This window comes from Rhinoderma darwinii (assembly GCF_050947455.1).
Source record: "Rhinoderma darwinii isolate aRhiDar2 chromosome 5 unlocalized genomic scaffold, aRhiDar2.hap1 SUPER_5_unloc_39, whole genome shotgun sequence".
NCBI lineage: Eukaryota > Metazoa > Chordata > Amphibia > Anura > Rhinodermatidae > Rhinoderma > Rhinoderma darwinii.
The window spans coordinates 1,050,930-1,075,869 of NW_027461797.1; the positions used below are offsets into that span (position 1 = coordinate 1,050,930).

Here is a 24,940-nt window from a genome sequence, read left to right on the forward strand (position 1 = left end):
TTCTTGAAATGTAGGGACGACAGTACATTCCATCACATCCATCTAGTGTACACAGGTAGGTCCATTGTGGCGGGCAGGCGAGCGGGCGGGCTGCTTTATTGGCTGTTTGCTGTTCCCCTACTCCACTCCACTATTTGACTGTGGTGCTGCATCAATCAATCAATCAATCAATCAATCAATCAATCAATCAATCAATCAATCAATCAATCAGTGGCTGGCTCAGGTGCAGCTCTTTAACTTACCTAAAAGGGAGGGCGGAGAGAAGACAAGGAAGGTGAATGAGCTGTTCCAATGTGAAATGCCGGAAACACAGAAACACAGACGACACACAACAAGAGGTGGCAATCTATTCATTAATTGCATTTAATCAATGAGCTCATTATCACTCATGCATTGTCCAACAGGTGTTGAAATAATGGGATTAAAAGGGGAGATCCCATCAGAAAGACAAAAACAATAGCAAACACAAATAGCACTTTTGGAATCTGATTTTAGTAAACACATAAGGGAAGGGTGCACCGGTCCTGGAAATACTGCAATACCAGGTCAATGCGTGGAGTGGACAGAGCAAGCTCTATTTCCATCTCCCTGTTCTAAAAATCCATTTAATATATGGTCCCCAGATAGGGGACGTATCAGATATTAAACTGATAAGAACAGATACTACACTTGATCTTAGCCAAAAGGCCGAGAAGCGATAACCCGAATGGGCCTGGCGTTGACCGAGCCTGCCTAATACTGCTGTTCACCCCTTGCAGCGATTCAGCCTACTCCTAGGCAATTCCATGGGGCCCTGCAGGCTCACACACATTTACAGCTACTAAGCGGGAGGTGAATAAAGGCCGGAGAGGAAGCTACACAGGATTTGCTTCTTTTGCTTGCACCACAATGCAGTGCTGAAAGAGGAGGAATCGACATAAAAACGCCTTCTTGGCAACGCCCAAATGCCCTCCTGCCGTGCAAATACTGGCAGCAGCAGCAGCAGCAGCAGCAGTAAGTGCATGCCCACAGCCACCCCTTGTTCCTTCACAACTTGTATTAGCTTTAATCCAGTCCAGTGCTGCCTGCTGAGCAGCACTGACCAACACTGCCTGGGCCCAGGCTTTTATCTCTGAGGCCCCATTATGATGTCAGAAAGCTGGCTCTGGAATCCTGAGGGCTCCACTATGACACGTGCAAAGTTCCGTCTGAACTTTATATAAGACGGTGAGGCTCAGTCAGTCACTCAGTGTTGCCTGAGAGGGCAACACTGCAACAGCCGGCCGCCAGGCTGTCTTTTTTTTGCACATTTATTTGCCTCCAGGAGGCCACAAGAGGGAGACAAGGGACTGCAAAATGGAAAATAGGCATCCACCAACTTTACAGACAACTTCTCCTTGCTCCTACAACCTCCATCCTTGCACAGTTTGTTATTCTTCTAGGTAACATAGTAACAAATCCAAATTGCTGCTCTCTTTGTAGGCAAGCAAGGCTTTGTTGCAACTGCAATTCTTACTTCTTCTTGAAATGTAGGGACGACAGTACATTCCATCACATCCATCTAGTGTACACAGGTAGGTCCATTGTGGCGGGCAGGCGAGCGGGCGGGCTGCTTTATTGGCTGTTTGCTGTTCCCCTACTCCACTCCACTATTTGACTGTGGTGCTGCATCAATCAATCAATCAATCAATCAATCAATCAATCAATCAATCAATCAATCAGTGGCTGGCTCAGGTGCAGCTCTTTAACTTACCTAAAAGGGAGGGCGGAGAGAAGACAAGGAAGGTGAATGAGCTGTTCCAATGTGAAATGCCGGAAACACAGAAACACAGACGACACACAACAAGAGGTGGCAATCTATTCATTAATTGCATTTAATCAATGAGCTCATTATCACTCATGCATTGTCCAACAGGTGTTGAAATAATGGGATTAAAAGGGGAGATCCCATCAGAAAGACAAAAACAATAGCAAACACAAATAGCACTTTTGGAATCTGATTTTAGTAAACACATAAGGGAAGGGTGCACCGGTCCTGGAAATACTGCAATACCAGGTCAATGCGTGGAGTGGACAGAGCAAGCTCTATTTCCATCTCCCTGTTCTAAAAATCCATTTAATATATGGTCCCCAGATAGGGGACGTATCAGATATTAAACTGATAAGAACAGATACTACACTTGATCTTAGCCAAAAGGCCGAGAAGCGATAACCCGAATGGGCCTGGCGTTGACCGAGCCTGCCTAATACTGCTGTTCACCCCTTGCAGCGATTCAGCCTACTCCTAGGCAATTCCATGGGGCCCTGCAGGCTCACACACATTTACAGCTACTAAGCGGGAGGTGAATAAAGGCCGGAGAGGAAGCTACACAGGATTTGCTTCTTTTGCTTGCACCACAATGCAGTGCTGAAAGAGGAGGAATCGACATAAAAACGCCTTCTTGGCAACGCCCAAATGCCCTCCTGCCGTGCAAATACTGGCAGCAGCAGCAGCAGCAGCAGCAGTAAGTGCATGCCCACAGCCACCCCTTGTTCCTTCACAACTTGTATTAGCTTTAATCCAGTCCAGTGCTGCCTGCTGAGCAGCACTGACCAACACTGCCTGGGCCCAGGCTTTTATCTCTGAGGCCCCATTATGATGTCAGAAAGCTGGCTCTGGAATCCTGAGGGCTCCACTATGACACGTGCAAAGTTCCGTCTGAACTTTATATAAGACGGTGAGGCTCAGTCAGTCACTCAGTGTTGCCTGAGAGGGCAACACTGCAACAGCCGGCCGCCAGGCTGTCTTTTTTTTGCACATTTATTTGCCTCCAGGAGGCCACAAGAGGGAGACAAGGGACTGCAAAATGGAAAATAGGCATCCACCAACTTTACAGACAACTTCTCCTTGCTCCTACAACCTCCATCCTTGCACAGTTTGTTATTCTTCTAGGTAACATAGTAACAAATCCAAATTGCTGCTCTCTTTGTAGGCAAGCAAGGCTTTGTTGCAACTGCAATTCTTACTTCTTCTTGAAATGTAGGGACGACAGTACATTCCATCACATCCATCTAGTGTACACAGGTAGGTCCATTGTGGCGGGCAGGCGAGCGGGCGGGCTGCTTTATTGGCTGTTTGCTGTTCCCCTACTCCACTCCACTATTTGACTGTGGTGCTGCATCAATCAATCAATCAATCAATCAATCAATCAATCAATCAATCAATCAGTGGCTGGCTCAGGTGCAGCTCTTTAACTTACCTAAAAGGGAGGGCGGAGAGAAGACAAGGAAGGTGAATGAGCTGTTCCAATGTGAAATGCCGGAAACACAGAAACACAGACGACACACAACAAGAGGTGGCAATCTATTCATTAATTGCATTTAATCAATGAGCTCATTATCACTCATGCATTGTCCAACAGGTGTTGAAATAATGGGATTAAAAGGGGAGATCCCATCAGAAAGACAAAAACAATAGCAAACACAAATAGCACTTTTGGAATCTGATTTTAGTAAACACATAAGGGAAGGGTGCACCGGTCCTGGAAATACTGCAATACCAGGTCAATGCGTGGAGTGGACAGAGCAAGCTCTATTTCCATCTCCCTGTTCTAAAAATCCATTTAATATATGGTCCCCAGATAGGGGACGTATCAGATATTAAACTGATAAGAACAGATACTACACTTGATCTTAGCCAAAAGGCCGAGAAGCGATAACCCGAATGGGCCTGGCGTTGACCGAGCCTGCCTAATACTGCTGTTCACCCCTTGCAGCGATTCAGCCTACTCCTAGGCAATTCCATGGGGCCCTGCAGGCTCACACACATTTACAGCTACTAAGCGGGAGGTGAATAAAGGCCGGAGAGGAAGCTACACAGGATTTGCTTCTTTTGCTTGCACCACAATGCAGTGCTGAAAGAGGAGGAATCGACATAAAAACGCCTTCTTGGCAACGCCCAAATGCCCTCCTGCCGTGCAAATACTGGCAGCAGCAGCAGCAGCAGCAGCAGTAAGTGCATGCCCACAGCCACCCCTTGTTCCTTCACAACTTGTATTAGCTTTAATCCAGTCCAGTGCTGCCTGCTGAGCAGCACTGACCAACACTGCCTGGGCCCAGGCTTTTATCTCTGAGGCCCCATTATGATGTCAGAAAGCTGGCTCTGGAATCCTGAGGGCTCCACTATGACACGTGCAAAGTTCCGTCTGAACTTTATATAAGACGGTGAGGCTCAGTCAGTCACTCAGTGTTGCCTGAGAGGGCAACACTGCAACAGCCGGCCGCCAGGCTGTCTTTTTTTTGCACATTTATTTGCCTCCAGGAGGCCACAAGAGGGAGACAAGGGACTGCAAAATGGAAAATAGGCATCCACCAACTTTACAGACAACTTCTCCTTGCTCCTACAACCTCCATCCTTGCACAGTTTGTTATTCTTCTAGGTAACATAGTAACAAATCCAAATTGCTGCTCTCTTTGTAGGCAAGCAAGGCTTTGTTGCAACTGCAATTCTTACTTCTTCTTGAAATGTAGGGACGACAGTACATTCCATCACATCCATCTAGTGTACACAGGTAGGTCCATTGTGGCGGGCAGGCGAGCGGGCGGGCTGCTTTATTGGCTGTTTGCTGTTCCCCTACTCCACTCCACTATTTGACTGTGGTGCTGCATCAATCAATCAATCAATCAATCAACCAATCAATCAATCAGTGGCTGGCTCAGGTGCAGCTCTTTAACTTACCTAAAAGGGAGGGCGGAGAGAAGACAAGGAAGGTGAATGAGCTGTTCCAATGTGAAATGCCGGAAACACAGAAACACAGACGACACACAACAAGAGGTGGCAATCTATTCATTAATTGCATTTAATCAATGAGCTCATTATCACTCATGCATTGTCCAACAGGTGTTGAAATAATGGGATTAAAAGGGGAGATCCCATCAGAAAGACAAAAACAATAGCAAACACAAATAGCACTTTTGGAATCTGATTTTAGTAAACACATAAGGGAAGGGTGCACCGGTCCTGGAAATACTGCAATACCAGGTCAATGCGTGGAGTGGACAGAGCAAGCTCTATTTCCATCTCCCTGTTCTAAAAATCCATTTAATATATGGTCCCCAGATAGGGGACGTATCAGATATTAAACTGATAAGAACAGATACTACACTTTATCTTAGCCAAAAGGCCGAGAAGCGATAACCCGAATGGGCCTGGCGTTGACCGAGCCTGCCTAATACTGCTGTTCACCCCTTGCAGCGATTCAGCCTACTCCTAGGCAATTCCATGGGGCCCTGCAGGCTCACACACATTTACAGCTACTAAGCGGGAGGTGAATAAAGGCCGGAGAGGAAGCTACACAGGATTTGCTTCTTTTGCTTGCACCACAATGCAGTGCTGAAAGAGGAGGAATCGACATAAAAACGCCTTCTTGGCAACGCCCAAATGCCCTCCTGCCGTGCAAATACTGGCAGCAGCAGCAGCAGCAGCAGCAGCAGTAAGTGCATGCCCACAGCCACCCCTTGTTCCTTCACAACTTGTATTAGCTTTAATCCAGTCCAGTGCTGCCTGCTGAGCAGCACTGACCAACACTGCCTGGGCCCAGGCTTTTATCTCTGAGGCCCCATTATGATGTCAGAAAGCTGGCTCTGGAATCCTGAGGGCTCCACTATGACACGTGCAAAGTTCCGTCTGAACTTTATATAAGACGGTGAGGCTCAGTCAGTCACTCAGTGTTGCCTGAGAGGGCAACACTGCAACAGCCGGCCGCCAGGCTGTCTTTTTTTTGCACATTTATTTGCCTCCAGGAGGCCACAAGAGGGAGACAAGGGACTGCAAAATGGAAAATAGGCATCCACCAACTTTACAGACAACTTCTCCTTACTCCTACAACCTCCATCCTTGCACAGTTTGTTATTCTTCTAGGTAACATAGTAACAAATCCAAATTGCTGCTCTCTTTGTAGGCAAGCAAGGCTTTGTTGCAACTGCAATTCTTACTTCTTCTTGAAATGTAGGGACGACAGTACATTCCATCACATCCATCTAGTGTACACAGGTAGGTCCATTGTGGCGGGCAGGCGAGCGGGCGGGCTGCTTTATTGGCTGTTTGCTGTTCCCCTACTCCACTCCACTATTTGACTGTGGTGCTGCATCAATCAATCAATCAATCAATCAATCAATCAATCAATCAATGGCTGGCTCAGGTGCAGCTCTTTAACTTACCTAAAAGGGAGGGCGGAGAGAAGACAAGGAAGGTGAATGAGCTGTTCCAATGTGAAATGCCGGAAACACAGAAACACAGACGACACACAACAAGAGGTGGCAATCTATTCATTAATTGCATTTAATCAATGAGCTCATTATCACTCATGCATTGTCCAACAGGTGTTGAAATAATGGGATTAAAAGGGGAGATCCCATCAGAAAGACAAAAACAATAGCAAACACAAATAGCACTTTTGGAATCTGATTTTAGTAAACACATAAGGGAAGGGTGCACCGGTCCTGGAAATACTGCAATACCAGGTCAATGCGTGGAGTGGACAGAGCAAGCTCTATTTCCATCTCCCTGTTCTAAAAATCCATTTAATATATGGTCCCCAGATAGGGGACGTATCAGATATTAAACTGATAAGAACAGATACTACACTTGATCTTAGCCAAAAGGCCGAGAAGCGATAACCCGAATGGGCCTGGCGTTGACCGAGCCTGCCTAATACTGCTGTTCACCCCTTGCAGCGATTCAGCCTACTCCTAGGCAATTCCATGGGGCCCTGCAGGCTCACACACATTTACAGCTACTAAGCGGGAGGTGAATAAAGGCCGGAGAGGAAGCTACACAGGATTTGCTTCTTTTGCTTGCACCACAATGCAGTGCTGAAAGAGGAGGAATCGACATAAAAACGCCTTCTTGGCAACGCCCAAATGCCCTCCTGCCGTGCAAATACTGGCAGCAGCAGCAGCAGCAGCAGCAGCAGTAAGTGCATGCCCACAGCCACCCCTTGTTCCTTCACAACTTGTATTAGCTTTAATCCAGTCCAGTGCTGCCTGCTGAGCAGCACTGACCAACACTGCCTGGGCCCAGGCTTTTATCTCTGAGGCCCCATTATGATGTCAGAAAGCTGGCTCTGGAATCCTGAGGGCTCCACTATGACACGTGCAAAGTTCCGTCTGAACTTTATATAAGACGGTGAGGCTCAGTCAGTCACTCAGTGTTGCCTGAGAGGGCAACACTGCAACAGCCGGCCGCCAGGCTGTCTTTTTTTTGCACATTTATTTGCCTCCAGGAGGCCACAAGAGGGAGACAAGGGACTGCAAAATGGAAAATAGGCATCCACCAACTTTACAGACAACTTCTCCTTGCTCCTACAACCTCCATCCTTGCACAGTTTGTTATTCTTCTAGGTAACATAGTAACAAATCCAAATTGCTGCTCTCTTTGTAGGCAAGCAAGGCTTTGTTGCAACTGCAATTCTTACTTCTTCTTGAAATGTAGGGACGACAGTACATTCCATCACATCCATCTAGTGTACACAGGTAGGTCCATTGTGGCGGGCAGGCGAGCGGGCGGGCTGCTTTATTGGCTGTTTGCTGTTCCCCTACTCCACTCCACTATTTGACTGTGGTGCTGCATCAATCAATCAATCAATCAATCAATCAATCAATCAATCAATCAATCAATCAATCAATCAATCAGTGGCTGGCTCAGGTGCAGCTCTTTAACTTACCTAAAAGGGAGGGCAGAGAGAAGACAAGGAAGGTGAATGAGCTGTTCCAATGTGAAATGCCGGAAACACAGAAACACAGACGACACACAACAAGAGGTGGCAATCTATTCATTAATTGCATTTAATCAATGAGCTCATTATCACTCATGCATTGTCCAACAGGTGTTGAAATAATGGGATTAAAAGGGGAGATCCCATCAGAAAGACAAAAACAATAGCAAACACAAATAGCACTTTTGGAATCTGATTTTAGTAAACACATAAGGGAAGGGTGCACCGGTCCTGGAAATACTGCAATACCAGGTCAATGCGTGGAGTGGACAGAGCAAGCTCTATTTCCATCTCCCTGTTCTAAAAATCCATTTAATATATGGTCCCCAGATAGGGGACGTATCAGATATTAAACTGATAAGAACAGATACTACACTTGATCTTAGCCAAAAGGCCGAGAAGCGATAACCCGAATGGGCCTGGCGTTGACCGAGCCTGCCTAATACTGCTGTTCACCCCTTGCAGCGATTCAGCCTACTCCTAGGCAATTCCATGGGGCCCTGCAGGCTCACACACATTTACAGCTACTAAGCGGGAGGTGAATAAAGGCCGGAGAGGAAGCTACACAGGATTTGCTTCTTTTGCTTGCACCACAATGCAGTGCTGAAAGAGGAGGAATCGACATAAAAACGCCTTCTTGGCAACGCCCAAATGCCCTCCTGCCGTGCAAATACTGGCAGCAGCAGCAGCAGCAGCAGCAGCAGTAAGTGCATGCCCACAGCCACCCCTTGTCCCTTCACAACTTGTATTAGCTTTAATCCAGTCCAGTGCTGCCTGCTGAGCAGCACTGACCAACACTGCCTGGGCCCAGGCTTTTATCTCTGAGGCCCCATTATGATGTCAGAAAGCTGGCTCTGGAATCCTGAGGGCTCCACTATGACACGTGCAAAGTTCCGTCTGAACTTTATATAAGACGGTGAGGCTCAGTCAGTCACTCAGTGTTGCCTGAGAGGGCAACACTGCAACAGCCGGCCGCCAGGCTGTCTTTTTTTTGCACATTTATTTGCCTCCAGGAGGCCACAAGAGGGAGACAAGGGACTGCAAAATGGAAAATAGGCATCCACCAACTTTACAGACAACTTCTCCTTGCTCCTACAACCTCCATCCTTGCACAGTTTGTTATTCTTCTAGGTAACATAGTAACAAATCCAAATTGCTGCTCTCTTTGTAGGCAAGCAAGGCTTTGTTGCAACTGCAATTCTTACTTCTTCTTGAAATGTAGGGACGACAGTACATTCCATCACATCCATCTAGTGTACACAGGTAGGTCCATTGTGGCGGGCAGGCGAGCGGGCGGGCTGCTTTATTGGCTGTTTGCTGTTCCCCTACTCCACTCCACTATTTGACTGTGGTGCTGCATCAATCAATCAATCAATCAATCAATCAATCAATCAATCAATCAGTGGCTGGCTCAGGTGCAGCTCTTTAACTTACCTAAAAGGGAGGGCGGAGAGAAGACAAGGAAGGTGAATGAGCTGTTCCAATGTGAAATGCCGGAAACACAGAAACACAGACGACACACAACAAGAGGTGGCAATCTATTCATTAATTGCATTTAATCAATGAGCTCATTATCACTCATGCATTGTCCAACAGGTGTTGAAATAATGGGATTAAAAGGGGAGATCCCATCAGAAAGACAAAAACAATAGCAAACACAAATAGCACTTTTGGAATCTGATTTTAGTAAACACATAAGGGAAGGGTGCACCGGTCCTGGAAATACTGCAATACCAGGTCAATGCGTGGAGTGGACAGAGCAAGCTCTATTTCCATCTCCCTGTTCTAAAAATCCATTTAATATATGGTCCCCAGATAGGGGACGTATCAGATATTAAACTGATAAGAACAGATACTACACTTGATCTTAGCCAAAAGGCCGAGAAGCGATAACCCGAATGGGCCTGGCGTTGACCGAGCCTGCCTAATACTGCTGTTCACCCCTTGCAGCGATTCAGCCTACTCCTAGGCAATTCCATGGGGCCCTGCAGGCTCACACACATTTACAGCTACTAAGCGGGAGGTGAATAAAGGCCGGAGAGGAAGCTACACAGGATTTGCTTCTTTTGCTTGCACCACAATGCAGTGCTGAAAGAGGAGGAATCGACATAAAAACGCCTTCTTGGCAACGCCCAAATGCCCTCCTGCCGTGCAAATACTGGCAGCAGCAGCAGCAGCAGCAGCAGTAAGTGCATGCCCACAGCCACCCCTTGTTCCTTCACAACTTGTATTAGCTTTAATCCAGTCCAGTGCTGCCTGCTGAGCAGCACTGTCCAACACTGCCTGGGCCCAGGCTTTTATCTCTGAGGCCCCATTATGATGTCAGAAAGCTGGCTCTGGAATCCTTAGGGCTCCACTATGACACGTACAAAGTTCCGTCTGAACTTTATATAAGACGGTGAGGCTCAGTCAGTCACTCAGTGTTGCCTGAGAGGGCAACACTGCAACAGCCGGCCGCCAGGCTGTCTTTTTTTTGCACATTTATTTGCCTCCAGGAGGCCACAAGAGGGAGACAAGGGACTGCAAAATGGAAAATAGGCATCCACCAACTTTACAGACAACTTCTCCTTGCTCCTAATCCTTGCACAGTTTGTTATTCTTCTAGGTAACATAGTAACAAATCCAAATTGCTGCTCTCTTTGTAGGCAAGCAAGGCTTTGTTGCAACTGCAATTCTTACTTCTTCTTGAAATGTAGGGACGACAGTACATTCCATCACATCCATCTAGTGTACACAGGTAGGTCCATTGTGGCGGGCAGGCGAGCGGGCGGGCTGCTTTATTGGCTGTTTGCTGTTCCCCTACTCCACTCCACTATTTGACTGTGGTGCTGCATCAATCAATCAATCAATCAATCAATCAATCAATCAATCAATCAATCAATCAATCAATCAATCAGTGGCTGGCTCAGGTGCAGCTCTTTAACTTACCTAAAAGGGAGGGCGGAGAGAAGACAAGGAAGGTGAATGAGCTGTTCCAATGTGAAATGCCGGAAACACAGAAACACAGACGACACACAACAAGAGGTGGCAATCTATTCATTAATTGCATTTAATCAATGAGCTCATTATCACTCATGCATTGTCCAACAGGTGTTGAAATAATGGGATTAAAAGGGGAGATCCCATCAGAAAGACAAAAACAATAGCAAACACAAATAGCACTTTTGGAATCTGATTTTAGTAAACACATAAGGGAAGGGTGCACCGGTCCTGGAAATACTGCAATACCAGGTCAATGCGTGGAGTGGACAGAGCAAGCTCTATTTCCATCTCCCTGTTCTAAAAATCCATTTAATATATGGTCCCCAGATAGGGGACGTATCAGATATTAAACTGATAAGAACAGATTTTTTTTTTTTTTATTGAAAGCCCGAGTCGTGCTTTCTATCACCCAAGTGCATAAAAAGTGCAGAGGTGCCACACAAAAAGTGCACAAGGATGCGGTCTATCGCAGCCCTTCTCTTAAAAGAGAGAGGCCCCGCATAACCATTCCCTGACCCTCCAAACCATAGGCCTAGAGGATCAAGGATCGATGGTCCCCCCTCGCCGAAGCTTAGGGAGACCCAAACACACTCCTAGGCTTCTACCTGGGCTGCCACCCCAGTGTCCACCTAGGAGCCTGCATCCTAGTTGCACCTCCCCTCCGAAGAAGGGAGGCCGGGTTGCAGGGGAAAAAGGAACCAGAAGGCCACACATTTTCCCCCTAGACCTCAGGAGGGTCCCAAAAGGGCACCGCATCCCAAAATCCTTGTGACAAACGTGACAAACACACAGTGAAAAACAAAATTAAATAAGTGGATGTGCGCTGTGATACAGCCTGGACATCCGCCAGGTATAAAAAATTCCTCATCTCCCAGCCAGAAGGCCGGGAGAATAAAGGTGTGTGCTCATATAGCGTGAAAGAGAGTGCGTGCAAGTGTGCCTTCACTCAGTGGGATCCCACCCCCAGTGAGTTAGGGCACCCCAGGGTCACCAGCCCTGGGGCACATAGCAACTCGGGCTTCCAAACTACCCGGCCTAATGACCTCGATCCGGCGGTCGCCTGGTCACCTACAAATGGTACCTTTAAACCAAATGCGTACACCAGAGCGATGACCGTTGTGGTTCCCTGCCCTCACCTCGGCGTTCTGTCATCCCCCTACGATGGCCCACGTACCACCGGCAGGGATGATTACTAACCTCAGCTTGAGCAGGTACTACACTTGATCTTAGCCAAAAGGCCGAGAAGCGATAACCCGAATGGGCCTGGCGTTGACCGAGCCTGCCTAATACTGCTGTTCACCCCTTGCAGCGATTCAGCCTACTCCTAGGCAATTCCATGGGGCCCTGCAGGCTCACACACATTTACAGCTACTAAGCGGGAGGTGAATAAAGGCCGGAGAGGAAGCTACACAGGATTTGCTTCTTTTGCTTGCACCACAATGCAGTGCTGAAAGAGGAGGAATCGACATAAAAACGCCTTCTTGGCAACGCCCAAATGCCCTCCTGCCGTGCAAATACTGGCAGCAGCAGCAGCAGCAGCAGCAGCAGCAGCAGCAGTAAGTGCATGCCCACAGCCACCCCTTGTTCCTTCACAACTTGTATTAGCTTTAATCCAGTCCAGTGCTGCCTGCTGAGCAGCACTGACCAACACTGCCTGGGCCCAGGCTTTTATCTCTGAGGCCCCATTATGATGTCAGAAAGCTGGCTCTGGAATCCTGAGGGCTCCACTATGACACGTGCAAAGTTCCGTCTGAACTTTATATAAGACGGTGAGGCTCAGTCAGTCACTCAGTGTTGCCTGAGAGGGCAACACTGCAGGGGCGGACATACCGCATGTGCAGCCGGTGCAGCTGCACAAGGGCCCCGCGTGGGAAGGGGGCCCGTTCCTCTGCTGGCCGACTCAGTTCTCAGCTGCGCGATGCTGAGGACTGAGACAGAGGCCCGTGGACCACTGGCGTAGCTATAGGGGTCGCAGCGGTCGCAATTGCGACCGGGCCCCGAAGCCAGGGGGGCCCACGGCCCCCCGCACCACATCAATAAAAAGTTACTATAGTAACTCGGGCCGCGGGCCCCTGTTACTATAGTAACATACTTTACTTACCTTCCTGGTTCCGGATCGCAGCGGAGGTCCTGACGTCAGGCGCTGTGCGCAGCACATGACGTCACAGCGCTATGCGCCGCGCACAGCATCGAGACGACAGAACTCCCGCCGCGGCCGAAGAGGAAGGTAAGATAGCCCTGACTGGCGGGGTCCGACTCCTGGGACCCGCCAATCAGCTGTTTTGAAGGGGCCGCAGCACTCGTACGAGAGCTGCTCCCCTTCATTCCTGTCACTTCATTCCGGTCACACTGTGAATCGGTTTCGGCGATTCACAGTGTGGGCGAGTAGTGAAATGAAGGGGAAGCAGCTCTCGTACGAGTGCTGCGGCCCCTTCAAAACAGCTGATTTGCGGGTCCCGGGCGACACATCAGCTATTGATGGCCTATCCTGAGGATAGGCCATCAATGTTTAGGGACTGCACAACCCCTAAGCCTACGATGTAGCAGGCTTAGGGGGCCCATGAGACAGGATCACAGATTGTGTGATGCTGTCTGCTGGGCCCTGTATCTAAGCCAATCACATGGTAGGCTTAGATACATGGCCCATGCGTGATCCTGTCTGCTGGGCCCTGTATCTAAGCCTACCACACTGTAGGTTTAGATACAGGGCCCCAGCACACAGTAATCTTATACTGTATAAGATTACTGTCTGCTGGACCCTGTATCTAAGCCTACCTTGTGGTAGGCTTAGATACAGGGTCCCACAGACAGTATCACACATGGGCCCTGTATCTAAGCTTTAGGGTATGTGCACAGACACTAATTACGTCCGTAATTGACGGACGTATTTCGGCCGCAAGTACCGGACCGAACACAGTGCAGGGAGCCGGGCTCCTAGCATTATACTTATGTACGATGCTAGGAGTCCCTGCCTCGCTGTGGGACAACTGTCCCGTACTGTAATCATGTTTTCAGTACGACACAGTTGTCCTGCAGCGAGGCAGGGACTCCTAGCGTCGTACATAAGTATGATGCTAGGAGCCCGGCTCCCTGCACTGTGTTCGGTCCGGTACTTGCGGCCGAAATACGTCCGTCAATTACGGACGTAATTAGTGTGTGTGCACATACCCTAACACATGTGTTACTAATCATTTTTTGTGTGTTTTCTTACAGGTTCGGTCGTTGGACTACGGCGGATTCCAGGACTACTTCGATGACAGCTTTTTTTTTTATTAATAAAATGGTTAATGAGGGTTGTGTTTTTTTTTTTTATTTCAATAAAATATTTTTTCTATGTCTTTGTGGTTTTTTTTAAACTATATTACTACCGCCTTAGTAATGGCCGCCGGCTGATTGACAGCATCCATTGCTAAGGCAGGGCTTAGTGTTAGCCGGTGCAGAGGCTAACACTAACCCCCTTTATTACCCCGGTACCCACCGCCACCAGGGGTGCTGGGAAGAGCCGGGTACGATCCAGTACCTGACCATCTGTAGTGATGGTCGGCCACTGGGGTGGCCGCAGGCTGGTATTATCAGGAGGGGAAAGGCCAGATACAGTGGCCCTTCCTACCCTGGTGATGCTAGGCTGCTGCTGCTTTATTGTATCTGGCTGGTTATGAAAATGGGGGGGACGCCACGTCATTTAAAAAATAATTGGAAAGAACGATGTCGGGTCCCCCCCAATTTTCATAACCAGCCAGATACAACACAGCAGCAGCAGGCAGCATTACAAGGGTGGGAAGGGCCACTGTTTTTGGCCTTCCCCAGCCTAATACTACCAGCCTGCGGCCACCCCGGTGCCTGCCCGTCACTACAGCTGGTCGGGTACTGGTTTGTACCCGGCTCTTCCCAGTACCCCTGGTGGCGGTGGGTACCGGGGTAATAATGGGGGTTAGTGTAGACTCTGCACCGGCTAACATTAAGCCTCGCCTTAGTAATGGAGGTTGTCAATCAGCCAGCGGCCATTACTAAGGCGGTGATAATAAAGTTTAAAAAGATACAAGCACATAGAATTTTTTTTTATTGAAATAAAAACACAACCCTCATTAACCATTTTATTGAGAATAAAAAAAACGCCGTCATTGAAGTCCTCGTATCCGAAGTCCAACAACCGAACCTGTAAAAAAAACACAAACACACAAAAATAATCAGTAACACAAAGAAGCAAAATTATTATTCTTACCTTTCCTGGGTCCAGCGCTGGAGCCGCAATGTCAGCGAGCTGGGCCCTGTATCTAATCCTATCATGTGTGATACAGTCTGCTGAGCTGTGTATCTAATCCAATCATGTATGATACTGTGCTGGGCCCTATATCTAATCCGATCATGTGTGATACTGTCTGCTGAGCCACTGTATCTAATCCTATCATGTGTGATACTGTCTGCTGAGCCACTGTATCTAATCCTATAATGTGTGGTACTGTCTGCTGAGCCACTGTATCTAATCCTATCATGTGTGATACTGTCTGCTGAGCCACTGTATCTAATCCTATCATGTGTGGTACTGTCTGCTGAGCCACTGTATCTAATCCTATCATGTGTGGTACTGTCTGCTGAGCCACTGTATCTAATCCTATCATGTGTGATACTGTCTGCTGGGCCACTGTATCTAATCCTATCATGTGTGATACTGTCTGCTGAGCTGTGTATCTAATCCTATCATGTGTGATACTGCCTTCTGAGCCACTGTATCTAATCCTATCATGTGTGATACTGTCTGCTCAGCCACTGTATCTAATCCTATCCATAGTTTATAGGGTCGTAGTGCTATAGATATGCTATGCTGTCTCCTATACACACACTTTTTTTTGGGGCGGACACATATGTATTGGGGCTATTTCCCGGACATTTTAAGCCCTGAGGGTATGTTCACACGGCAGCGTCTGTTACGGCTGAAATTACTGTGCTGTTTTCAGGAGAAAACAGCACCGTAATTTCAGCCGTAATGGCATGTGCAGGCGTCTTTTGCTGCGTCCACTACGGAAGTAATTGAAGCTGGTTTTCCATGGAGTCCATGGAAAACGGCTCCATTTACATCTGAAGAAGTGACAGGCAGTTTTTTACGCGCCGCCTTTCGACAGCGGCGCGTAAAAAAAAATGACCATCGGCACAGAACATCGTAAGACCCATTCAAATGAATGGGCAGATGTTTTCCGACGCTTTTGAGCCGCATTTTCGGATGTAATTCAATGCTAAAACGCCCAAATTACGTCCGTAAATAGTGTGTGTGTGAACCCAGCCTTAGTGACGCCCCGGCTGCTAGTGCTGCATTGTTGGGTCACTTAGGAGACCCAGCGATGCAGCTGAAAGCGGACCGTCGGCCATGAGAAGTTTGCGGGGTGGGGGGGGGGGGGCCCTGGCACATTATCTGCACAGGGGCCTTTTGCAGTCTGTGTCCGCCACTGCAACACTGCAACAGCCGGCCGCCAGGCTGTCTTTTTTTTGCACATTTATTTGCCTCCAGGAGGCCACAAGAGGGAGACAAGGGACTGCAAAATGGAAAATAGGCATCCACCAACTTTACAGACAACTTCTCCTTGCTCCTACAACCTCCATCCTTGCACAGTTTGTTATTCTTCTAGGTAACATAGTAACAAATCCAAATTGCTGCTCTCTTTGTAGGCAAGCAAGGCTTTGTTGCAACTGCAATTCTTACTTCTTCTTGAAATGTAGGGACGACAGTACATTCCATCACATCCATCTAGTGTACACAGGTAGGTCCATTGTGGCGGGCAGGCGAGCGGGCGGGCTGCTTTATTGGCTGTTTGCTGTTCCCCTACTCCACTCCACTATTTGACTGTGGTGCTGCATCAATCAATCAATCAATCAATCAATCAATCAATCAATCAGTGGCTGGCTCAGGTGCAGCTCTTTAACTTACCTAAAAGGGAGGGCGGAGAGAAGACAAGGAAGGTGAATGAGCTGTTCCAATGTGAAATGCCGGAAACACAGAAACACAGACGACACACAACAAGAGGTGGCAATCTATTCATTAATTGCATTTAATCAATGAGCTCATTATCACTCATGCATTGTCCAACAGGTGTTGAAATAATGGGATTAAAAGGGGAGATCCCATCAGAAAGACAAAAACAATAGCAAACACAAATAGCACTTTTGGAATCTGATTTTAGTAAACACATAAGGGAAGGGTGCACCGGTCCTGGAAATACTGCAATACCAGGTCAATGCGTGGAGTGGACAGAGCAAGCTCTATTTCCATCTCCCTGTTCTAAAAATCCATTTAATATATGGTCCCCAGATAGGGGACGTATCAGATATTAAACTGATAAGAACAGATACTACACTTGATCTTAGCCAAAAGGCCGAGAAGCGATAACCCGAATGGGCCTGGCGTTGACCGAGCCTGCCTAATACTGCTGTTCACCCCTTGCAGCGATTCAGCCTACTCCTAGGCAATTCCATGGGGCCCTGCAGGCTCACACACATTTACAGCTACTAAGCGGGAGGTGAATAAAGGCCGGAGAGGAAGCTACACAGGATTTGCTTCTTTTGCTTGCACCACAATGCAGTGCTGAAAGAGGAGGAATCGACATAAAAACGCCTTCTTGGCAACGCCCAAATGCCCTCCTGCCGTGCAAATACTGGCAGCAGCAGCAGCAGCAGCAGCAGCAGCAGCAGTAAGTGCATGCCCACAGCCACCCCTTGTTCCTTCACAACTTGTATTAGCTTTAATCCAGTCCAGTGCTGCCTGCTGACCAGCACTGACCAACACTGCCTGGGCCCAGGCTTTTATCTCTGAGGCCCCATTATGATGTCAGAAAGCTGGCTCTGGAATCCTGAGGGCTCCACTATGACACGTGCAAAGTTCCGTCTGAACTTTATATAAGACGGTGAGGCTCAGTCAGTCACTCAGTGTTGCCTGAGAGGGCAACACTGCAACAGCCGGCCGCCAGGCTGTCTTTTTTTTGCACATTTATTTGTCTCCAGGAGGCCACAAGAGGGAGACAAGGGACTGCAAAATGGAAAATAGGCATCCACCAACTTTACAGACAACTTCTCCTTGCTCCTACAACCTCCATCCTTGCACTGTTTGTTATTCTTCTAGGTAACATAGTAACAAATCCAAATTGCTGCTCTCTTTGTAGGCAAGCAAGGCTTTGTTGCAACTGCAATTCTTACTTCTTCTTGAAATGTAGGGACGACAGTACATTCCATCACATCCATCTAGTGTACACAGGTAGGTCCATTGTGGCGGGCAGGCGAGCGGGCGGGCTGCTTTATTGGCTGTTTGCTGTTCCCCTACTCCACTCCACTATTTGACTGTGGTGCTGCATCAATCAATCAATCAATCAATCAATCAATCAATCAATCAATCAATCAATCAGTGGCTGGCTCAGGTGCAGCTCTTTAACTTACCTAAAAGGGAGGGCGGAGAGAAGACAAGGAAGGTGAATGAGCTGTTCCAATGTGAAATGCCGGAAACACAGAAACACAGACGACACACAACAAGAGGTGGCAATCTATTCATTAATTGCATTTAATCAATGAGCTCATTATCACTCATGCATTGTCCAACAGGTGTTGAAATAATGGGATTAAAAGGGGAGATCCCATCAGAAAGACAAAAACAATAGCAAACACAAATAGCACTTTTGGAATCTGATTTTAGTAAACACATAAGGGAAGGGTGCACCGGTCCTGGAAATACTGCAATACCAGGTCAATGCGTGGAGTGGACAGAGCAAGCTCTATTTCCATCTCCCTGTTCTAAAAATCCATTTAATATATGGTCCCCAGATAGGGGACGTATCAGATATTAAACTGATAAGAACAGATACTACACTTGATCTTAGCCAAAAGGCCGAGAAGCGATAACCCGAATGGGCCTGGCGTTGACCGAGCCTGCCTAATACTGCTGTTCACCCCTTGCAGCGATTCAGCCTACTCCTAGGCAATTCCATGGGGCCCTGCAGGCTCACACACATTTACAGCTACTAAGCGGGAGGTGAATAAAGGCCGGAGAGGAAGCTACACAGGATTTGCTTCTTTTGCTTGCACCACAATGCAGTGCTGAAAGAGGAGGAATCGACATAAAAACGCCTTCTTGGCAACGCCCAAATGCCCTCCTGCCGTGCAAATACTGGCAGCAGCAGCAGCAGCAGCAGCAGTAAGTGCATGCCCACAGCCACCCCTTGTTCCTTCACAACTTGTATTAGCTTTAATCCAGTCCAGTGCTGCCTGCTGAGCAGCACTGACCAACACTGCCTGGGCCCAGGCTTTTATCTCTGAGGCCCCATTATGATGTCAGAAAGCTGGCTCTGGAATCCTGAGGGCTCCACTATGACACGTGCAAAGTTCCGTCTGAACTTTATATAAGACGGTGAGGCTCAGTCAGTCACTCAGTGTTGCCTGAGAGGGCAACACTGCAACAGCCGGCCGCCAGGCTGTCTTTTTTTTGCACATTTATTTGCCTCCAGGAGGCCACAAGAGGGAGACAAGGGACTGCAAAATGGAAAATAGGCATCCACCAACTTTACAGACAACTTCTCCTTGCTCCTACAACCTCCATCCTTGCACAGTTTGTTATTCTTCTAGGTAACATAGTAACAAATCCAAATTGCTGCTCTCTTTGTAGGCAAGCAAGGCTTTGTTGCAACTGCAATTCTTACTTCTTCTTGAAATGTAGGGACGACAGTACATTCCATCACATCCATCTAGTGTACACAGGTAGGTCCATTGTGGCGGGCAGGCGAGCGGGCGGGCTGCTTTATTGGCTGTTTGCTGTTCCCCTACTCCACTCCACTATTTGACTGTGGTGCTGCATCAATCAATCAATCAATCAATCAATCAATCAATCAATCAATCAATCAATCAGTGGCTGGCTCAGGTGCAGCTCTTTAACTTACCTAAAAGGGAGGGCGGAGAGAAGACAAGGAAGGTGAATGAGCTGTTCCAATGTGAAATGCCGGAAACACAGAAACACAGACGACACACAACAAGAGGTGGCAATCTATTCATTAATTGCATTTAATCAATGAGCTCATTATCACTCATGCATTGTCCAACAGGTGTTGAAATAATGGGATTAAAAGGGGAGATCCCATCAGAAAGACAAAAACAATAGCAAACACAAATAGCACTTTTGGAATCTGATTTTAGTAAACACATAAGGGAAGGGTGCACCGGTCCTGGAAATACTGCAATACCAGGTCAATGCGTGGAGTGGACAGAGCAAGCTCTATTTCCATCTCCCTGTTCTAAAAATCCATTTAATATATGGTCCCCAGATAGGGGACGTATCAGATATTAAACTGATAAGAACAGATACTACACTTGATCTTAGCCAAAAGGCCGAGAAGCGATAACCCGAATGGGCCTGGCGTTGACCGAGCCTGCCTAATACTGCTGTTCACCCCTTGCAGCGATTCAGCCTACTCCTAGGCAATTCCATGGGGCCCTGCAGGCTCACACACATTTACAGCTACTAAGCGGGAGGTGAATAAAGGCCGGAGAGGAAGCTACACAGGATTTGCTTCTTTTGCTTGCACCACAATGCAGTGCTGAAAGAGGAGGAATCAACATAAAAATGCCTTCTTGGCAACGCCCAAATGCCCTCCTGCCGTGCAAATACTGGCAGCAGCAGCAGCAGCAGCAGCAGCAGTAAGTGCATGCCCACAGCCACCCCTTGTTCCTTCACAACTTGTATTAGCTTTAATCCAGTCCAGTGCTGCCTGCTGAGCAGCACTGACCAACACTGCCTGGGCCCAGGCTTTTATCTCTGAGGCCCCATTATGATGTCAGAAAGCTGGCTCTGGAATCCTGAGGGCTCCACTATGACACGTGCAAAGTTCCGTCTGAACTTTATATAAGACGGTGAGGCTCAGTCAGTCACTCAGTGTTGCCTGAGAGGGCAACACTGCAACAGCCGGCCGCCAGGCTGTCTTTTTTTTGCACATTTATTTGCCTCCAGGAGGCCACAAGAGGGAGACAAGGGACTGCAAAATGGAAAATAGGCATCCACCAACTTTACAGACAACTTCTCCTTGCTCCTACAACCTCCATCCTTGCACAGTTTGTTATTCTTCTAGGTAACATAGTAACAAATCCAAATTGCTGCTCTCTTTGTAGGCAAGCAAGGCTTTGTTGCAACTGCAATTCTTACTTCTTCTTGAAATGTAGGGACGACAGTACATTCCATCACATCCATCTAGTGTACACAGGTAGGTCCATTGTGGCGGGCAGGCGAGCGGGCGGGCTGCTTTATTGGCTGTTTGCTGTTCCCCTACTCCACTCCACTATTTGACTGTGGTGCTGCATCAATCAATCAATCAATCAATCAATCAATCAATCAATCAATCAATCAGTGGCTGGCTCAGGTGCAGCTCTTTAACTTACCTAAAAGGGAGGGCGGAGAGAAGACAAGGAAGGTGAATGAGCTGTTCCAATGTGAAATGCCGGAAACACAGAAACACAGACGACACACAACAAGAGGTGGCAATCTATTCATTAATTGCATTTAATCAATGAGCTCATTATCACTCATGCATTGTCCAACAGGTGTTGAAATAATGGGATTAAAAGGGGAGATCCCATCAGAAAGACAAAAACAATAGCAAACACAAATAGCACTTTTGGAATCTGATTTTAGTAAACACATAAGGGAAGGGTGCACCGGTCCTGGAAATACTGCAATACCAGGTCAATGCGTGGAGTGGACAGAGCAAGCTCTATTTCCATCTCCCTGTTCTAAAAATCCATTTAATATATGGTCCCCAGATAGGGGACGTATCAGATATTAAACTGATAAGAACAGATACTACACTTGATCTTAGCCAAAAGGCCGAGAAGCGATAACCCGAATGGGCCTGGCGTTGACCGAGCCTGCCTAATACTGCTGTTCACCCCTTGCAGCGATTCAGCCTACTCCTAGGCAATTCCATGGGGCCCTGCAGGCTCACACACATTTACAGCTACTAAGCGGGAGGTGAATAAAGGCCGGAGAGGAAGCTACACAGGATTTGCTTCTTTTGCTTGCACCACAATGCAGTGCTGAAAGAGGAGGAATCGACATAAAAACGCCTTCTTGGCAACGCCCAAATGCCCTCCTGCCGTGCAAATACTGGCAGCAGCAGCAGCAGCAGCAGCAGCAGCAGCAGTAAGTGCATGCCCACAGCCACCCCTTGTTCCTTCACAACTTGTATTAGCTTTAATCCAGTCCAGTGCTGCCTGCTGAGCAGCACTGACCAACACTGCCTGGGCCCAGGCTTTTATCTCTGAGGCCCCATTATGATGTCAGAAAGCTGGCTCTGGAATCCTGAGGGCTCCACTATGACACGTGCAAAGTTCCGTCTGAACTTTATATAAGACGGTGAGGCTCAGTCAGTCACTCAGTGTTGCCTGAGAGGGCAACACTGCAACAGCCGGCCGCCAGGCTGTCTTTTTTTTGCACATTTATTTGCCTCCAGGAGGCCACAAGAGGGAGACAAGGGACTGCAAAATGGAAAATAGGCATCCACCAACTTTACAGACAACTTCTCCTTGCTCCTACAACCTCCATCCTTGCACAGTTTGTTATTCTTCTAGGTAACATAGTAACAAATCCAAATTGCTGCTCTCTTTGTAGGCAAGCAAGGCTTTGTTGCAACTGCAATTCTTACTTCTTCTTGAAATGTAGGGACGACAGTACATTCCATCACATCCATCTAGTGTACACAGGTAGGTCCATTGTGGCGGGCAGGCGAGCGGGCGGGCTGCTTTATTGGCTGTTTGCTGTTCCCCTACTCCACTCCACTATTTGACTGTGGTGCTGCATCAATCAATCAATCAATCAATCAATCAATCAATCAGTGGCTGGCTCAGGTGCAGCTCTTTAACTTACCTAAAAGGGAGGGCGGAGAGAAGACAAGGAAGGTGAATGAGCTGTTCCAATGTGAAATGCCGGAAACACAGAAACACAGACGACACACAACAAGAGGTGGCAATCTATTCATTAATTGCATTTAATCAATGAGCTCATTATCACTCATGCATTGTCCAACAGGTGTTGAAATAATGGGATTAAAAGGGGAGATCCCATCAGAAAGACAAAAACAATAGCAAACACAAATAGCACTTTTGGAATCTGATTTTAGTAAACACATAAGGGAAGGGTGTACCGGTCCTGGAAATACTGCAATACCAGGTCAATGCGTGGAGTGGACAGAGCAAGCTCTATTTCCATCTCCCTGTTCTAAAAATCCATTTAATATATGGTCCCCAGATAGGGGACGTATCAGATATTAAACTGATAAGAACAGATACTACACTTGATCTTAGCCAAAAGGCCGAGAAGCGATAACCCGAATGGGCCTGGCGTTGACCGAGCCTGCCTAATACTGCTGTTCACCCCTTGCAGCGATTCAGCCTACTCCTAGGCAATTCCACGGGGCCCTGCAGGCTCACACACATTTACAGCTACTAAGCGGGAGGTGAATAAAGGCCGGAGAGGAAGCTACACAGGATTTGCTTCTTTTGCTTGCACCACAATGCAGTGCTGAAAGAGGAGGAATCGACATAAAAACGCCTTCTTGGCAACGCCCAAATGCCCTCCTGCCGTGCAAATACTGGCAGCAGCAGCAGCAGCAGCAGCAGCAGTAAGTGCATGCCCACAGCCACCCCTTGTTCCTTCACAACTTGTATTAGCTTTAATCCAGTCCAGTGCTGCCTGCTGAGCAGCACTGACCAACACTGCCTGGGCCCAGGCTTTTATCTCTGAGGCCCCATTATGATGTCAGAAAGCTGGCTCTGGAATCCTGAGGGCTCCACTATGACACGTGCAAAGTTCCGTCTGAACTTTATATAAGACGGTGAGGCTCAGTCAGTCACTCAGTGTTGCCTGAGAGGGCAACACTGCAACAGCCGGCCGCCAGGCTGTCTTTTTTTTGCACATTTATTTGCCTCCAGGAGGCCACAAGAGGGAGACAAGGGACTGCAAAATGGAAAATAGGCATCCACCAACTTTACAGACAACTTCTCCTTGCTCCTACAACCTCCATCCTTGCACAGTTTGTTATTCTTCTAGGTAACATAGTAACAAATCCAAATTGCTGCTCTCTTTGTAGGCAAGCAAGGCTTTGTTGCAACTGCAATTCTTACTTCTTCTTGAAATGTAGGGACGACAGTACATTCCATCACATCCATCTAGTGTACACAGGTAGGTCCATTGTGGCGGGCAGGCGAGCGGGCGGGCTGCTTTATTGGCTGTTTGCTGTTCCCCTACTCCACTCCACTATTTGACTGTGGTGCTGCATCAATCAATCAATCAATCAATCAATCAATCAATCAATCAGTGGCTGGCTCAGGTGCAGCTATTTAACTTACCTAAAAGGGAGGGCGGAGAGAAGACAAGGAAGGTGAATGAGCTGTTCCAATGTGAAATGCCGGAAACACAGAAACACAGACGACACACAACAAGAGGTGGCAATCTATTCATTAATTGCATTTAATCAATGAGCTCATTATCACTCATGCATTGTCCAACAGGTGTTGAAATAATGGGATTAAAAGGGGAGATCCCATCAGAAAGACAAAAACAATAGCAAACACAAATAGCACTTTTGGAATCTGATTTTAGTAAACACATAAGGGAAGGGTGCACCGGTCCTGGAAATACTGCAATACCAGGTCAATGCGTGGAGTGGACAGAGCAAGCTCTATTTCCATCTCCCTGTTCTAAAAATCCATTTAATATATGGTCCCCAGATAGGGGACGTATCAGATATTAAACTGATAAGAACAGATACTACACTTGATCTTAGCCAAAAGGCCGAGAAGCGATAACCCGAATGGGCCTGGCGTTGACCGAGCCTGCCTAATACTGCTGTTCACCCCTTGCAGCGATTCAGCCTACTTCTAGGCAATTCCATGGGGCCCTGCAGGCTCACACACATTTACAGCTACTAAGCGGGAGGTGAATAAAGGCCGGAGAGGAAGCTACACAGGATTTGCTTCTTTTGCTTGCACCACAATGCAGTGCTGAAAGAGGAGGAATCGACATAAAAACGCCTTCTTGGCAACGCCCAAATGCCCTCCTGCCGTGCAAATACTGGCAGCAGCAGCAGCAGCAGCAGCAGCAGCAGCAGTAAGTGCATGCCCACAGCCACCCCTTGTCCCTTCACAACTTGTATTAGCTTTAATCCAGTCCAGTGCTGCCTGCTGAGCAGCACTGACCAACACTGCCTGGG

The 24,940-nt window shown here is 47.7% G+C and overlaps 13 non-coding genes and 2 pseudogenes across 13 annotated transcripts; all 15 read right to left on the reverse strand.

Annotated features, from left to right (window-relative positions):
- Positions 1–508: 508 nt before the first annotated feature.
- On the reverse strand, positions 509–699 carry LOC142691986 (U2 spliceosomal RNA). Its single transcript, XR_012860486.1, has one exon. It is a non-coding gene; the product is annotated as a U2 spliceosomal RNA (small nuclear RNA).
- A 1,299-nt stretch (positions 700–1,998) lies between these two features.
- Positions 1,999–2,189, reverse strand: LOC142691987 (U2 spliceosomal RNA). The gene has a single exon (XR_012860487.1). It is a non-coding gene; the product is annotated as a U2 spliceosomal RNA (small nuclear RNA).
- A 1,295-nt stretch (positions 2,190–3,484) lies between these two features.
- Positions 3,485–3,675, reverse strand: LOC142691988 (U2 spliceosomal RNA). Its single transcript, XR_012860488.1, has one exon. It is a non-coding gene; the product is annotated as a U2 spliceosomal RNA (small nuclear RNA).
- A 1,287-nt stretch (positions 3,676–4,962) lies between these two features.
- On the reverse strand, positions 4,963–5,153 carry LOC142692144 (U2 spliceosomal RNA). Its single transcript, XR_012860629.1, has one exon. It is a non-coding gene; the product is annotated as a U2 spliceosomal RNA (small nuclear RNA).
- Positions 5,154–6,443: 1,290 nt separating this feature from the next.
- On the reverse strand, positions 6,444–6,634 carry LOC142691989 (U2 spliceosomal RNA). The gene has a single exon (XR_012860489.1). It is a non-coding gene; the product is annotated as a U2 spliceosomal RNA (small nuclear RNA).
- Positions 6,635–7,948: 1,314 nt separating this feature from the next.
- LOC142691990 (U2 spliceosomal RNA) lies at positions 7,949–8,139 on the reverse strand. Its single transcript, XR_012860490.1, has one exon. It is a non-coding gene; the product is annotated as a U2 spliceosomal RNA (small nuclear RNA).
- Positions 8,140–9,433: 1,294 nt separating this feature from the next.
- LOC142691992 (U2 spliceosomal RNA) lies at positions 9,434–9,624 on the reverse strand. Its single transcript, XR_012860491.1, has one exon. It is a non-coding gene; the product is annotated as a U2 spliceosomal RNA (small nuclear RNA).
- Positions 9,625–10,927: 1,303 nt separating this feature from the next.
- LOC142692171 (U2 spliceosomal RNA) lies at positions 10,928–11,108 on the reverse strand (annotated as a pseudogene).
- Positions 11,109–11,895: 787 nt separating this feature from the next.
- On the reverse strand, positions 11,896–11,965 carry LOC142692183 (U2 spliceosomal RNA; annotated as a pseudogene).
- Positions 11,966–16,901: 4,936 nt separating this feature from the next.
- Positions 16,902–17,092, reverse strand: LOC142691994 (U2 spliceosomal RNA). Its single transcript, XR_012860493.1, has one exon. It is a non-coding gene; the product is annotated as a U2 spliceosomal RNA (small nuclear RNA).
- Positions 17,093–18,400: 1,308 nt separating this feature from the next.
- Positions 18,401–18,591, reverse strand: LOC142691995 (U2 spliceosomal RNA). The gene has a single exon (XR_012860494.1). It is a non-coding gene; the product is annotated as a U2 spliceosomal RNA (small nuclear RNA).
- Positions 18,592–19,890: 1,299 nt separating this feature from the next.
- Positions 19,891–20,081, reverse strand: LOC142691996 (U2 spliceosomal RNA). Its single transcript, XR_012860495.1, has one exon. It is a non-coding gene; the product is annotated as a U2 spliceosomal RNA (small nuclear RNA).
- A 1,298-nt stretch (positions 20,082–21,379) lies between these two features.
- Positions 21,380–21,570, reverse strand: LOC142691997 (U2 spliceosomal RNA). Its single transcript, XR_012860496.1, has one exon. It is a non-coding gene; the product is annotated as a U2 spliceosomal RNA (small nuclear RNA).
- A 1,292-nt stretch (positions 21,571–22,862) lies between these two features.
- Positions 22,863–23,053, reverse strand: LOC142692139 (U2 spliceosomal RNA). Its single transcript, XR_012860624.1, has one exon. It is a non-coding gene; the product is annotated as a U2 spliceosomal RNA (small nuclear RNA).
- A 1,290-nt stretch (positions 23,054–24,343) lies between these two features.
- On the reverse strand, positions 24,344–24,534 carry LOC142691998 (U2 spliceosomal RNA). Its single transcript, XR_012860497.1, has one exon. It is a non-coding gene; the product is annotated as a U2 spliceosomal RNA (small nuclear RNA).
- Positions 24,535–24,940: the final 406 nt, after the last annotated feature.